Source organism: Monodelphis domestica, chromosome 5, assembly GCF_027887165.1.
Source record: "Monodelphis domestica isolate mMonDom1 chromosome 5, mMonDom1.pri, whole genome shotgun sequence".
NCBI lineage: Eukaryota > Metazoa > Chordata > Mammalia > Didelphimorphia > Didelphidae > Monodelphis > Monodelphis domestica.
In genome coordinates, this window is record NC_077231.1 from 5,674,849 (window position 1) to 5,691,396 (window position 16,548).

Sequence of the window (16,548 nt, forward strand, 5' to 3'; positions counted from 1 at the left end):
GAAGCAATAATTATTAAGTCATTTTAGTATTGTTAAAAAAAGAGTGGTCAGTTAGTGGAACAGGCTATATAAAAGCAAACCGTTATGTAATTTTCAATAAACTCAAAGGGGAAAGACTCCCTATTTGACAAAAACTACTAGGAAAGCTGGACAGCAGCCTGGCAGAATAGATTTAGACTAGACTAGATTTAGGGTTGATGGGGAAATGATTGGGGATGTTGACTCTAAGTGATCACTCTGGTGCAATTATCAATAATATGGAAATGAGGGGGGCAGCTGGGTGTCTCAGTGGATTGAGAACCATGCCTAGAGACGGGAGGTCCTAGGTTCAAATCTGGCCTCAGCCACTTCCTAGCTGTGTGACCCTGGGCAAGTCACTTGACCCCCATTGCCTAGCCCTTACCACTCTTCTGCCTTGGAGCCAATATACAATATTGACTCCAAGACGGAAGGTAAGAGTTTTTATTAAAAAAAAAAATATATATATATATATATGGAAATGGGTTCTGATCAAGGATACATATAAAACCCAGTGGGATTGTGTGTTAGCTACGGGAGGGATTGAGGGAGGGGAGGGAAAGAACATGAATCTTATAACCAAGGAATAGTGTTCTAAATTGACTAATTAAATGAAGTTTTTAAAAAAGATGTTGATGAGGTTGTTGCTGCTGCTGTGTGTGCAGTTTGGATTCATTGAAAACATTGTCCCATTTCCCAGAGGCAATCCAAGCTGCCCTCCTCCTGTTCAATTCTTGACCCCACATGTTTTCCATGTGCAGTATCCATCCAAGGTTCATGTAGTGATGGAGCAGCTTAATGAGTTGTCCCTCACCTGTCTTTGTGAAAGGTGTTTGTCATCCACTTAATATTTCCTGTGTGGATAGTCTGTTGTACTCTTCTGAGTAGCTATGGGACACATTGAGGAACCTCCATAACATTCCAGGGCTTAACATAATCAGCACAATTTTATGTGCCAAGAGCAGACTGCAAGATCTCACCATCTCTAGGGACTTTCCCCTCTGTAGCAAGTTTGCTGTAACACTACTGCTTGTTTCCTATTTTTACCAATTATTCTAGCCAAGGAGATGTTAACCTCTGTTGTTTTTATGTCTCTGAAAGACTGGAAGTACTGTCAGCACTCAAGGACAAACCCTCAGATGTTTCTACCTTATTTCTTGCTTCAGAATTCAAGTGTCTGAGGGGTTGTCACTGGGAAGAAGAATTAGCCTTGTTTTGCTTGGACTTGGAGGACAGAACTTCTGTTGGAGGTACAGAGAGATAGATTTAAGATTACGATAAAGAAATACTTTATAATTACTAACGAGGTCTTCCATGTCTGATGAGGTAGTGAGCTCCCCAACCTGTCCCCTGCCACTGCAGGTATTTGAGTAATGGTTGAATGACCTTCTGGAGATATTGTAGAGGGGAGTCTTGCACTGAGAGAGAGAGAGAAAAAGAGAGAGAGAGAGAGAGAGAGAGAGAGAGAGAGAGAGAGAGAGAGAGAGAGAGAGAGAGAGAGAGAGAGAGAGAGAGAGAGAGAGAGAGAGAGTGGATGGGATAGTCTCTGAGATGCTTTTGAGTTCATGTCAGAATTAGAGTGAGGGATTCTGGTTTAGATCTTGCTTCTCTGCTCCTTGTGTGACCTCCAAAAAGTCAATTAACCTCTCGGAGTCTGAGTTTCCTCTTCTCTACAATGAGAGGTTTGGACTAAATAATTTCTGACTTCTGTTCTATCTATAATTCCTTTGGGCTTTGTCTTAGGGGCCAGGGAGTGGAAACCATTTCTTTACTACCTCCCTGAAGCAAGATGTGGTAGCTTAGGAAGTACTTTGGGGCACTATCAGCAGAGATCTACTAGCCCTCATCAATGGCTGGCTGCCCAAAGCATCGTCCACCCAGGGACCACCAGGCTGGAGTTTTGCTGGGCTTTTCCCCTGGGAAAAGAACTAACCCTTCAGGGTTTCCCAAGTGGCAGTAAAGCTATATATGGTACAGTAAAATAGTCATGGTGGGAGCACTTCCCAGTTTATGAAGCCCTCTAAAGTTACAAAGTGCATCATGGTTTTTAACTAGGGTTTACCATTTACAAAACACTTCCTAGTTTACAGTTTTTGCAGAGTTCCAGAGTTTGCAGAGTTTTGCAAGTTTTTGCAGAGGACATAGCATGGACAATCACTGTATCCAGCCAGTTATCAAGCAATCAAACAACAGTGCATTTATTAAGCACCTACTGTCTTCCAGTACTTCTACTGGGGATTCTAGGGATATAAAAACAAAGAAGGAAACGATTCCTGCTATTGGGGAGCTTAAATTCAAACAGAACAGATATAGCTATAAATGTAAGCAGAATAAAGAGATAGGTTTTGCTGTACTGTTTTTCTTTATTACAAGGGAGGGTTCAATGCAGAGTGGTATATAACAGGACATAACTCTAGTGTAAAAAAATCAATAAAACTCTAAGAAATAAATAAGTAAAATGTAGGTCCTTCTGGGACCTAACCTAGAACTGTATTTCCATGTATAACTCTTATTTCTATTGAGCCTTGGGGTATATAAAGCCCCCACTCATAAGAAATCCATGAGAGACCAGGTATGCAAAGATTATTAGAAGAAGACTGAGGCCAAAAAATATGGAGTGACTCCCCCAAGGTCATGTAGTTAGTGCCTGAAAGGGTCAGGACTTGATCTCAGAGCTGCTGCTTCCAAGTTCAGAGCCCTCACCTTGATACCAGGCTCTCTCTTAAGGTTATTTGAAGAAAATTGCTCCAAACCTCAAAGCTCCTCCTCAACTCTGTCTCAATGTTTTTGCCAGTTCGGATCTCTTTGAAGTAAGTGTTCGTTGCTCTGGGCACAGAGGGAACAACTAGAAAGTCATCAAGGCCACATTCTGAGAGACTTAACAAACAAATAGAAGACACAAAAGTGACCACCCCTGATTGCTTTCAAGTCTGAGCCCCTCTCTGGCACTCCTGCACCAAAGCAGAATGGCATAGCTAGAAGCTGCTCCTCTGATTTTACTTCATTCTCCCCTCATTTTCCAAAGGAGGAAATGGATCTATAGAGAGTTAGGACCTTACACAGGGTTCCACAACCAGTAAGTTGCAGAGATAAGTCTCCCAGCTCCAATTCTAGCATGGGGCTTTATATACAGGAGGTGCTTAATAGATGCTTGCTAAATTGATTGGATTTGAGTTGATCAACACTCCCTGGGTTTTCTACTCTTGCAGAGAAAAAATTAATTTCTTTTGCCATTGGCAATGTCATGGGAATGGAGAACAACAGGCTTCCCCAGTGACTCATCAAGACTTTCTGGGGTGATATTGGGCAAGCTACTTAGCCCTTAATGTCTTAACCCTTAGCACTCTTCTGCCTAGATGGAAGGTGAGGGGTTTTTTTTAAAGTCTTCCTGATTCCATGTGAATAGGAATTGATGCAGAGTGAGAACAGCAGAACCAGGAGAACACTGTACACAGAGATGGATTCACTGTGGCACAATCAAATGTAATGGACTTCTCTACTAGCAGAAATGCAATGAGCCAGGACCATCCAGAGGGATCTATGAGATACACTATGCACATCCAGAGAAAGAACTGTGGGAGCAGAAACGCAGAAGAAAACCAACTGCTTGATCACATGGGTCGATGGGGACATGGCTGGGGATGGAGACTCTAAATGAACATCCTAGTGCAAATATCAACAATATGGAAATACATCTAAAACCCAGTGGAACTGCTTGCCAGCTTCAGGAGGGGGGAGGAAAAAGTAGGGTGGGGAGGGGGAGGGAGATCATCAATCATGTAACCATGGAAGAATATTATAAATATAAAAAAGACTTCCTCGGGTCCCCCAAGTGATATCAAGGAAGCACAGGTGAGAAATGGGCTTGGGGGAGAATTGGCTTTTTTGCTAGAGAGCAGTTCTCCTTGCCCCTGTTCCAGGACCATCCCAAAAGGGGAAGGTATCTGTGCATATGTATGTGTCTCATGGCAGGAATGACTAGATGATCTATTCCAGGAAGCCACCTGTTGCCCTGGCCTCACCAAATTCCTGCCTGGGGGTGTGTGGTTTAATAGAACTCTGGCCTGTGCCAAGTGAGGCTTAGATCTCCTCAGGGCTCCAGGCAACTCCCCCAGTGACTTGAACATGCTTATTTTTAGAGTCAGGCTCTTCCCCAGCTGAGGCTCCTGATGACCTGAGCAAGCCCAATTACTGAAGATTGCGCTCTACCTAGAGTCATTAGTAATATGTGAGAAATATACAAAGAGAATGAGAAAAGGAAAAAGGAAATGAGAAACAGGATCCTAGAATCTAGGAAATAGTCAGAGCAAGGGAGCAAAATGAGGATAGAATTTAGCCAGGGAAGAAAGGAAGAGAAGTGAGGAGAGATGGAAGGAAGAATAAAAAAGAATGGAAGCATGGAAGAGAAGGAAGAAAGGAAGGGGGGAGGGAAGAAGGGACAAAGAAAGATAGGAGGGAAGGAAAAGAATGAAAGAAGGAAAGACTGGGGGAGGAAAGAGAAGAAAGGAAGGGAGGAAGGAAGGAAAGAGAGGAGGAGGAAGGGAAGGGAAGGAAGGAAGGAAAAAAGGTGGTAGCAGATACCATTATCTTGCTTTGTATCTCTCTTGTTCTTAGGGAGAATGGGAAATACCAAGCTCTCTATCGCAGGGGATGGTGGGGAAACAATTATGAGTAGTTCTCCTTAATAGTCCTTGCTCTTCTTGTCAATGGACATCAGAAAGAAACAGCCCTGGGATAAGCCTCTCTTCTCCTTTTTTTCTGTCTAATATTCTACAGACTATTACAAAATGATGGCTTTTTGCAGGTGAGTAAGTATTGGGATGTCAGCCCATCTTTTGCAGGCTGACAGAAAGCAGTGAATTCTGTCTCAAGGAATGAGATTTGTGCATTTAAATCTGGGGGGGGGACCCACCCCCCAGGTCATGTATCCTGGAGATCATGAGGATCCAGCTCGGTGACATCTATTAAAAGCACTCTTAAACAGCTGCTCCATCACATGGGTGGACGGGGATAGGGTTGGGGATGTCTACTGACTCTAGACAATCACCCTAATGCAAATCTCAATAATATGGAAATAGGTCTGGATCAACGATCCATGTCAAACCCAGTGGAGCTGCTCATTGGCTACAGGAGGGGAGGAAAAGAATATGAATCATGTAACCATGGAAAAGTATTCTAAATTAATTAACTAAAAATTTCCAAATTAAGAAAAAGCATTTTTGAATATTTATGGGTCGGTGTCAGAATCAGCATCTTCTGTTAGTGAGGCTCAGGGCATCGTCTTAGCTACCTAACTCTCAGCCCCGTAGTTATTCCGTAGGGTCACTGGGGTTAAGGCTTCCCTGGAGCAGGGACTGATTGTGTAACATTCACAATTCCTTACTCAGTCCTGCAGGGAACACCTTGGAGAGAGACAGGCAAAAGGAGGAGCAAGGGATAGAGTTCCATCTGAGGGCCAAGCCTGTGCCCTTGACCTCTTTTTTATGGGCTTTTGATCAACTGAGCCACCCAGTAGCCACAGGCACCAACAGTACTGAACTTGTTGGCACACAACTTGAATACACAGCCTAGCCCGACCACTAACCTGCTCTGTGACCTTGAGTAAGTCACCTCCCCTCTTTGAGTCTGAGTTTCCTTCTCTGTAAAATGGAAGTGACTACCATATGGGTTTATGGTAAGGAAGGGATGAGATGGCAATTGTGAAAGCACTTTATTAACTGTAGATGTGAATGTGAGCAACGGATCCATTTCATGAGGTTGAACAAGTCCAACTGATAATGCTATCCTGTCATTGTGAATTTCCTTTGTGCACACCTATATATGTCCATGCTGTCTCCTCTAATAGAATATAAGCTTCTTGAGGGCAAATATTCCTTCTTTTAATTTTTATATCCCACAGGGTATAGCACATAGAAGATAAATAATAATTGTAGTTGATAGGCTGATAATGTCCCTGCCAAATGATAGAATTATTAGTCCCATTTTATAGATAAAAAAACTGAGGTTCAGAGGAGAAATGCCTTGCCCAGGGTCAAAGACTAATATCAGATGGAAGGCTCCCCTCTTCCTTTGTCTTCCCTTTTCTTCCCTTCTTTTGCCTTCCTTTGCTTTGTCTTCCTCCATTCCTCCTTCCTTCTTTCTTATGGCTTCAATATGTGCTATTTGGATTACACCTAACTCCCTCTCTTCATCACATCCAGACAAAAATAGAAAAGTTCTGTCAGAAAATCCAAACCTCCTTCTCTCTATCACCAATCCCCTGGCTATCTGGAATGATCTGAACACTCAGATGAAAACAATGTCCATTTCTACCTGGGTTCCTGAGCTTGGAGAGAGGCAGCTTGAGTCAGAATTCTGACAAAGAATCAAATTCTCTCTCCTTCTGACTCATCAGGTCTGACTTCATTCTGAAGTCCTGAGAGACTTGTAAATGAGAAGCTGAGTCTAATGAGGACTCTTGTTAATCACATTCATTTCTGGCAGGATTAGAATCTCTCTAACCCTTCCATAGGCACAGGAGTAGACCTCCACCCATCCCCACCCATATTATGCTCTATTTTTATTGAGGATACCCCTCTCCTCCTAGGGACTCAAAGTTAAAACTTCAGTCATAGTCATCACCTCTCTCTCTTTCTCTCTCTCTCTCTCTCTCTCTCTCTCTCTCTCTCTCTCTCTCTCTCTCTCTCTCTCTCTCTCTCTCTTACCCTACACATGCAGCCAGTTGTCAGCATCTCTCTTACCCTTCCCTTCCTTTCCACTAGCCCTAGGTCTGGCCCTCTCTCATCACCTTTTGCCTGGACTATTGCAAGAGCTTCCTAATGTGTCTCACTGCCTCATCTCTCCTCCTCTAATCTAACTTGTACACACTGTCAGATTCAGACTTGAAGACAAGTCTAATCAAAGTTCTCCTCTGTTCAAAAAACCTTCCTTGAGTTCTTAATGTCCTTTCTCCCTAGGACTGAATAGTGTCCGATATTATCACCTGCTGATTGAAGTTCCTTCTTTGGGTATCTTGTAGGCATCTTCCAAAAATAAACTTACTGGTGGCCTATCGGCACCAGATCTCAAACTGTACTATAAAGCAATTATCATCAAAACAGTCTGGTGCTTTCTAAGAAATAGAATGGTGGTTCTTTGACCCATCCATACCACTGTTGGGTTTATACTCCAAAGAAATCATGAGGAAAAAGACTTGCACAAAAATATTTATAGCTTCACTCTTTGTGGTGGCAAAAAATTGGAAAATGAGGGGAAACCTGAATGGTTGAACAAGTTGTGGTATCTGTTAGGTTATTTTTTAAAACCCTTACCTTCCATTTTGGAATCAATACTGTGTATTGGTTCCAAGGCAGAAGAGTGGTAAGGGCTAGGCAATGAGGGTTAAGTGACTTGCCCAGGGTCACAGCTAGGAAGTGTCTGAGGCCAAATTTGAACCTAGGACCTCCCATCTCTATGCCTGGCTCTCAATCCACTGATCTACCCAGCTGCCCCCCTGTGGTATCTGTTGGCGATGGAATACTATTGTGCTCACAGGAATAATGAACTGGAGGAATTCCATGTGAACTAGAATGACCTCCAGGAATAGATGCAGAGTGAGAGGAGCAGAACCAGGAGAACATTGTACACAGAGATGGATACACTGTGGCACAATCCAATATAATGGACTACTAGTAGCAATGCAATGATCCAAGACAATTCTGAGGGACTTATGCGAAAGAATCCACATCCAGAGAAAGAACTGTGGGAGCAGAAGAAAAACAACTGCTTGATCCCATGGGTCGATGGGGATCTGATTGGGGATGTGGACTCTAAGTGATCACCCTAGTACAAATACTAATAATATGTAAATAGGTCTTGATCAATGACACATGTAAAACCCAGTAGAATTATACATTGGCTACAAGAGAGGGGTGGGAAGAGGGGAGGGAAAGAACATGGTTCATGTAACCATGGAAAAATATTCTTAGTTGAATAAACTTTAAAAAATAAATAGAATGGTGGTCAATGGAATAGGTTAGGTACTGTTCTTAGGAAAGGGGGGAGGTTTGCAGAGAGAAATACACATTATACAGGGTCGTGTAAAATGGAGATTTGAACTCTGGACTTCAATTCCCAGAATTCCCTATAATCTCACCTGAGTCCTTACCCGAGTGCAAGAACACAATTTAGTATTTAAAGGACTCTCTGACTCCTAAGCAGTCTCTTCCTCCGCTTCTAAGCACATGCTTCAGCATGTAAGTAAATTGTGAATGGGCTAATCAGCCCTAGGCATGTGTTTTTCTCATTTTGCATTTTCTTATTTCCTTGATTTCTAATAATCTTTAATAAACCTCATAAAATATAATACTTTTAGTAGAGAAACTAATTTAATCTTTACAGTTGTAAATGATCTTAGCCACCTAGTATTTGGTAAACCCAAAGACCTCAGCTTTTGGGATAGGAACTCACTATCTGATAAAAACTGCAGGGAAAACTGAGCTACAGTATGACAGATATCAGGTATAGACCAATAACTCACACCCTAAATACCAAGATAAGATTGAAATGGGTATATGATTTAGATATAAAGGGTCTAAATATATAAGGACATTTTAAAAAATAAATTAAGGGAACACAGAATGGTTTTTCTGTCAGATCTATGGAGAAGGGAAGAATTTATAAGCAAAGAAGAGATAGAAAGCATTATAAGATGAATAATTTTATTTATATTAAATTTAAAAAGCTTTGAATAAATAAGCAAAGTCATTATAAGTAAGATGAAAATGGAAACAACAAACTGTGTGTGTGTGTAGGAATATTATGGTAACTTTCTTAGATAAAGGGTTAATTTCTCAAAATTATAGTGAACTAAATCAAATTTATAATAATTCAAGCCATTCCCCAAAACACAAATGGTCAAAAGATATGAACAAGCAGTCTTCAAATGGAGAAATAAAAACTATCCATAATCAAATGGAAAAAATGTTCAAAATTACTCTTGATTCAAAACATGCAAATTAAAACTACTTTGAAGTACCACCTCACACATATCAGATTTCAGCCAGTATGGCAATAAGGAAAGTGACTGGACAACCTGTGGGAAAATTGGGATACTAATGCATTGTTGGTGAAGTTGTGAACTGATCCAACCATTCTGGAGAACAATTTGGAATTATGTCCAAAGGGCCATAAAATTGAGCAAACCCTTTGATCCTATAATACCATTACTGGGTCTGCATCCTGTAATGGAGGGAGAGGAATGGAGTATCCTACCACTGAATGCAGGACCAGAGTGTGGTAGAGATAGAATGGAGCCAAGAGGTGGAGAGAGGGGATAGATAGATTTTCTTCGCTCTTTCCCTGGTAAACCCCTCTGGTTGCCTTCAGAATCACAGGTTACTGTTCCCTCAGAGACTTGGTTGAAATAAAGAACAGGACATATAGCTTCTCCCTTCTCTGAAGAGAGGAGTATAACTCCCCCCCGCCCCCAACTCCAAGCCTCCCTTCTTGGATACTACGCAGCAGGCACTTGATCTAGCAAACAGCTATTTATTCTAAAGGAACACATGAAAGGTAGGGCAAGTGAGTTGCAGGATGATGTAATGGGAAGGTGGGAAATAGGAAGACCCTAAATATAACAATTGAACCCCTTCTCCCCCAAATCCTGCAGGATCAATTGTGAGAGTTGTCCTGACTCCTAGTTATCCTAGCTATGATATAAAATTCAAGGCTGTCTAGAGGGATTGAGAGGAAATCTTCTTGTGGTGAATAGCTTTCTGGCAAAGTCCTATTCACTCTGGTTTGCCTTCCCCTTGGATACTGAGGTCAGGCTGCACAGGCTGCTCCAGGCTCAGAGGTTCGCTCAGATCAACCTCCCTGGTGGGCTTCCCAAAGAAAAGTGAGTTCAACTGTTTGGGTCTTCCCAGTTCCTCTGTTCCTTCTCCAGAATTCTCTCTCCTTCCTGCCCTTCCCCCACTCAAGATGGTCCCAGCATCATGAATTTGCTCTCCTCTCTTACAATCCCAAAGAGATTTCTTTAAAAGGGGGAAAGGACCTACTTGTGAAAAAATATTGATCGCATCTCTTTTTGTGGTGGCAAAGAATTGGAAATTGAGGGGATGACTGACCATCGATTAGGGAATGGTTTAATGAACCATGATCTATGTTGGAAATGGAATACTATCGTGCTGTAATATAGGATGATTTCAGAAAAAGCTGGAAAGATCTACAGGCACCGATGCAAAGAGACATAAGCAGAACCAGGAAAACATTGTACCCAGTAACAGCAACATTGTGGTATAATCAGTTGTGAAAGATTTAGCTACTCAGATCTGGCACAATTCTAAAGGACTTAGGACCCAGAATGCTATCTACCTCCAGAGAAAGAACTGCTGGAGTCAAATACAGATAAAAACGGACTATTTTCCACATTAGCTTATTTACGTTTTTACTGGGGGGGGGGGTTATATGAGTATTCCTCTACAACAGTGATTAATATAGAAGTATGTTTTGCCAATAATACACGTATAACCCAGATCAAATCTCTGAGAGGGGAGAGAAAAGGGAAGGAGAGACAGTTTGCATCTTATAATTTTGGAAAACGTTGAAAATTGTTATGTGCTATTGGGCAAATGAAATATCTATGAATTTGAAAAAATACATTTACTATCTTCCCCGCTTCACCCACAAACACCCATATTGATTCAAAGGACACCATCAACTTCTAGGTCCCAGACTTTCCACCCTGGAATCCTCCTCAAATTCTCCTTCTTGTTCCCTGCCCACCCCACATCCCAATAGCAATCATCTGCTTAGTCTTCTCAGTTCTGCTGTTGGGAGATCTGTCATATCCCTTCCTTCCTGTCTATAGCCACAGCCAAAGAGTGAGGCTCAGTCTCACAAGCATTGATGGTAGTAAGTGCCTACTATTCCCCAGGCACTGTGCAAAGAAAGGCCAAAGATAGCCCCTGCCTCCAAAGAGCTAAAGAGGAGACACCATGCAAACAACGCTTGGGAATAATCAACAAACAAGATACAGACATGGTCCAGTGGGGGTTCAGCAAAGGAAAGGCACTAGAATTGGGGGGATGGGAAGGTTGGGTTTTAGCTGGGACTATCCCATCTTTGGTACAGTGCTGGTTGTATGTGCATGACACAACCCGGGGCATCAGCCTCCTCAGGAGGTAAGAGGGCACCTATAAGGATGCTTGTCAGAACCTCAGGGCTGACTCACTGCCCTCCCTTTGTACCTCATTCTCACCCGGAGCAGTGGCATCCTGCCCATTTTCTGAAGCAAAGCTGGGCAGAGGAGACCCGTCTCATCCTAGTGGCTTTGGTCCAGATGCTACCCTTGGGAAATGTCCTTTCTTGAGCTGTGGAGTGGCTTCACCTTCTCTCAAGTATCACTTTGCCTGGCTAGTTCCTTCACTTCTAAACCATTTGTCAAAATATGTGAGTGGCATTAATCAATAGAACGAGGGCCAAACCCCCAAACCAAAGAAAAGGCTGACCATCCCCTCTGGAGGTTCTCTGATTGGGATATGATAGGCAAGGCGAGATCAGTGTCCCAGAGGGTTGTGTGAGGGAGTAGACTGAATTCCAAGAATGCTGGAGCTGGGAGGAGGAATGTTAGGGCTGTAGTAGGGCATCATTGATGGCTTTGAGCAGAGAGGTAAAGGGATCAGGGCTAGCTCTGGGAAGCCTAGTCTGGCTGTGTAGTACCAGTGGAGAGAAATATTGGTTTAAAAAGGTTTAACGCTTAATCGCCACTCTTTCTCATGTGGGCAGGTCCTGGGGCAAGGGACAACCATGAGGTAAGCCCTTTCCTACAGCCAGTCAGGACTGCCAGGTACCATAGTTTCCTCTGAATCCAAGATGACGGTCTGAACAAACAGCAGTCCCTGTAGCCTTCAACGACACAGAGTGAATGGGCCTGAACCAGGGAGAGGGAAATACAGAAAACTGGGGCAACCCATGGGAAGAAACTCAAGGGTCAGGAGGTAATGGCTCCCTGGGCAGCAGGCATGTGATCAACAGCCCCCTCTTCTTCCCTCCCTCTTCTTTCCCCGAGGGAAAGCCTTTGGGAGCCAAGAGGAACAAACGTCAAATTACCTGCAGACTTGTCAGTTGGAGGAAGCCTGTCTCCCCATTTAGACTTTATCAACAATTAATTAAGCCTTCAACAGATAACAAGCTTGCTTGTGCATCTCAGTGGCAGGGACCTAGGGAAGAGCTGGGAAGAGCCTTGGAACACGAGAGTGGGGAAGGACATTAGAACTTAGAATACAGAATGTTCTGAGTGGTGACAATCCCATTAGATTGTAATCTTCTGGTGGGCAGGAAGACTTTTGTCTCTTTTGTCCTTGTGTACCCTCTTTTGTCTCTTTGAATCCTCAGCTCTTAGGGAGGACAGTTAGGTCAGTGCCTGGCGAATAGTAGGCTCTCAATAAATGTTTAGTAACTGATAATATTACAACATGGAAAGTTAGAATATGGAATGCCAGAGCTGGGAGAGGCCTTAGAACTGGGAAGGTCAGACCTGGTATGGACCTTAGAACAGAGAAGGTCAGGGTAGAAAAGGGCCTGGGAACACAGAACAGGGTTAGAAAGATCCTTAGAGATCCTCCCTCTCATCCAACCTCCTCTGGAGGCTGATGAGGCCTTGAAATACACAATTCACGGGTGAGAGAATTGAGTCCCAGAGAGGGCCAACGACATTTTCTAATGGAAAAGGCTCCTTGCCATGGCAGAAGTAATTCAGTCAAGAGTCTTCTACTTCCTCTAGGTGTGACCCCAGCAAAGCTGTTTAACATATTCTGGGCCCTGGGGCCGGTGATCATGGCCTCCAAGCTCGCCACAGAACCTGCTTCAGCTGCTTTCAGTGGCTACTGGGAAGAATTATTGTCATCCAGCCACCTGTTCCAGTCTGGTCCCCCAACACGCCAATGGTTTGAGACCCTCAGCCTGCCTTAGCCTGGGACTCAGCTTCTTGGGTGAATGGGATGCTCCTGGAGGGCTGGCACCTTGGGGCTGTGAATCACTGAACCTGGGACGTCAGAAAGACCAGGATTGCAGGTGACCCAAGGTGGGCGGAGGGAGTCGGCAGGGTTTCTAGCAATCATTTGCTCATGAGAAGTGGCAAGAAAGACATTGCTGAAGACCCGTACAACTTGACAATGTGGTGCCTAAAGAAAGCTAGGAATGATAGACGGCGGGTCCAGGGCTTCTGGTCACCCAGAAATGTAAAAAGGAGAAGGGGGAGGCTCCCCCCACCCCACCCCAATGCACCCTGTCTGGGAGGGTTTCTCGAAAGATATAGCTAAGAATCTCCAAGTAAGACGACGGAAGATTCTTGAGGGCTGGGGCTACTCTCCTGTATTTTTTATTTTTTGGTAAGTAAAAGATATTTATTATTATTGTTGATTTGAAATATATATTATTTATTCCCCGTCCTGCGCAGGGGCTCCGGTGCATTGGAGGCACTTAATAATATTTAAATAATGACTGAATTCATTTGGATGAAGGTGTGGAGGGAGCAGCAATCCGCAGGGGCGGAGGGTAGCTACACCCACCCATCCATAGTTCTAGGATTCTGACGTTCTTGACGTCTTTGACGTGCTTCCAACAACTACCGGATAGAGCGCCGAACTTGGAGTCAGGAAGAGTGGATTCTAACTAGATTCTACCTGACTTACTAGCTGGGTGACCCTAGGCAAGTCATTTTACTGTCAACCTTGGTTCTCCCATCTTTAAAATCGTGACAGTTGTGAAAACCAAAGGAAACAAGGCACTTAGACCGATAAGAGTCCGGGCATTTGGGGTCCCACTCTCCCCGCAAAGTGCATTGCCCTGCCGGCAGCTCTCCAGAAAGATTTAGCCCTTCTTCTTAGCCAGCGATGTTCCCGGGGTTCCTGGAAGCCTCCTTAAGAAACTGAGGCATCCCCAGGATGGTGTCTAGCCCCCTTCGTGGCCCGCCCCGCCCCGCTAACGTGCAGGAGGAGCCCACCCCCGGGAGGCGGCAGAGCCTGGCCAGGCGAGGCCCTTTCTCCCGAGGTGCCACTTCCGGCTCCTTAATTGTGGTTTCCGCACCAGTGGCTGAGAAGAGCACCGAGGGCTAAATGAGGGTTTCTGACAATAACCGGATGTGCGCGCCTTTCTTCTTCGGCGACGGCCGCCGCAGGCTCTGGCGTTGGCGATAATCACATTCTCAGCCAGCAGCTCTTTGCAGAGGCTGCAGCCGCCCAGCTCCGGCTTGGGCCCGCGGCGGCGGCGGCGCTTTCACTGCGTGCTGAATTAATTACCTGCCGCCCAGCCTGCCGCCGTCCAAGGAAGGGGAAAACCAATTTTCCGAACCCCGTTGGCTCGGGGCACTTTTCATACGGCACAAAGGCACAATTAGGAGATTGTATCGGGGCCGCTTTGTGAACGGAGGCCCACTCGGGTTTGGAGCCACCGACGCCTCCGACCCGGGAAAGCGGAGAGGGCTAGGGAGAGCCCCCCTGAGAGGGCGTGGCCACCAATGGAGCTGCCACTGACCTCATTCCCCCCCCCCCCCAGCCCGCTCAGCAGGATGGGCAACCCAGGAGCACCAGCCCCCCCCCCCCCCCAGCTCCACTGCGCTAGCGCCGTAGTCCAACGGGCAGTGCGAGGGAGAGCGGCCTGGAAGCCTGGCCTCCTGCTCTGGGTGGGAGGCGGGCACCCAGGAGAGTTATTGACGACAGCTGCCCCGGCTCAGCTGTCCTGCCCGCCCGCCCCATTACGGCAAGAGGGGAACCAAACATAGCCGCGGCGTTCCCGAGGCTCCCAAAGGACAGCTGGAATCCTCGGAGTCTCCCTGGCCCAGCACTAGCGGGGGGCAGAACTGCTCACCCAGGCTTCCAAGGGAAACGGCGCCCCTTCTTTCCGTTCCGCCTTCCCTTGGTTTCACTAAACCTCCACCAAGGGACAACCCAGAAGAGACCTGGGGACCTCCTCCGGGCACGGGCTCACCCCCTGGGCATTTCCGATGGGGGAGGGGTGCTTTGGGGTGAACCACTGACCTGCCCAGCTCTCCCCGGTAAATAGAGCAGAGAAATGGAATAGCTAATTGAGGGGAAAGGCTCCCAGGTGCCTCGGCAGCTATTCAGATGCCCAGCCTGGTAGAGTCACCTGGGGAGAGAAGGAAGCATCCTTTGCATCGAGTTTCCTAAACCGAGAAATTGTCTCTTTCCTCCAGTTAGTCTCACGCACGTGAAAGGCGCTGGACTAGGAATATAAAGATGAAGAGACCCGGCCTGGCACAGAGATTGGGGCTTGCTCAGGCTCCCGTAGCAAGGCACAGAATTCCCGTGTGGAGGGCCTGGGCACTTCTTGCTGCCCCCCATCTCCAGCTTGCATTCATTGCTCCCATTTCTGTCCTCAGGGGCCACGCAGAGATACTTTAGATACTTGCACGGAACCCCTCCGAAAGCTTCTCTTTCCCAGGCTAAGCATCCTCTTTCCATCATTCCTCTCTGAATAGCCTCCAGTTTTTCAAGGTCTTAAAACATGGCGCCCAGAACTGCTGGATCACAGACCCCAGATGTGATGGCATGGCTAGTAGAGAGTGAGTCAGTGAGCCAACACAGATTGGTGTGCCTGGCACTCCACCCTACTAGGCTCTGGGATGCCGGGCTGGCTCCCTGTTCAGCAGGGACAGGTGGATGCTCCTCTATCTTCAGCCTGGCGCTACCAGGCCCTTGGGCTTCTTTCCTGCCTGCCACTCCTCAGCCATCTTCTTTCTGTGCCGAGGCCCCTTCTCAGCTCTCTCCCGCCTTTCCTGCTTTAGCTCTGAGAACAGTAGTCACCCTTCTCCACCAGCCTTCACCTGGACGTGGCTTCCCCCATGAGAACAGAAACTCCTAACAGGCGGGGTCTATCTTGCTCACTTAGACTTGGATCTCCAGAACTCAACATAGTGGCAGACACACAGAAAGTCCTTAATACATGTTTTCCCAGTCCCTTCCCATCCCAAAGAATGTCTGCTGCATCACTCTGTGGACTCCTGGAGCTTGGGGTCCACTAGCATCCCTGGAGCTCTTTCAGGCCCTGTAGCTAGACATCCTCCTTCCTGTACATATACACTTGGTTTTTTGGGAGCCCGGGTGGAAGATTTTGCACGTGTCCTTATTTGATTCAGCCCAGCATTGTAGTATGGATTTTTTTTGCATCTTAACAATGGCGGCCTAACTTTTGGCTACCTCTCCAAGATTTTATCATCTTTATATGTGGTGAGCCTGCCATTTAAGAGACTGATCAAAATGTTGAATTACAGAGTCCTGGGAGAGATTCCTGGGGCACTCCCTCCAAGTGCCCATTTATTCATGTAATTAGAGGCTGAAAGGTCAGAAGGTGCTGACCTGTGGATGCAGAGAGAATAGGGAGAGACTGAGAGGGAAGGAAGGGATGTCCAAGACCACCTTGTCCAACCGTCTCATTTTAAGTAACTTACTGAAGGGAGTGAGTGTCCAAGGCAGCATTTGAACCCAAGTCTTCTGACTCCAGAGGCCTGGGGTCTAGTTCTCAGTTATGAGT

The 16,548-nt window shown here is 45.7% G+C and overlaps 1 long non-coding RNA gene across 2 annotated transcripts in view; it reads right to left on the reverse strand.

Annotated features, from left to right (window-relative positions):
- Positions 1-12,286, reverse strand: part of LOC107650032 (uncharacterized) — a 30,802-nt gene extending 18,516 nt beyond the window's left edge. The window contains exon 1 of one of the 2 annotated variants that reach the window (XR_008911951.1): positions 12,109-12,286. This is a non-coding gene — a long non-coding RNA (uncharacterized LOC107650032). The remainder of the gene's footprint in view (positions 1-12,108) is intronic. The other variant, XR_001624637.2, reaches the window with a different exon arrangement.
- Positions 12,287-16,548: the final 4,262 nt, after the last annotated feature.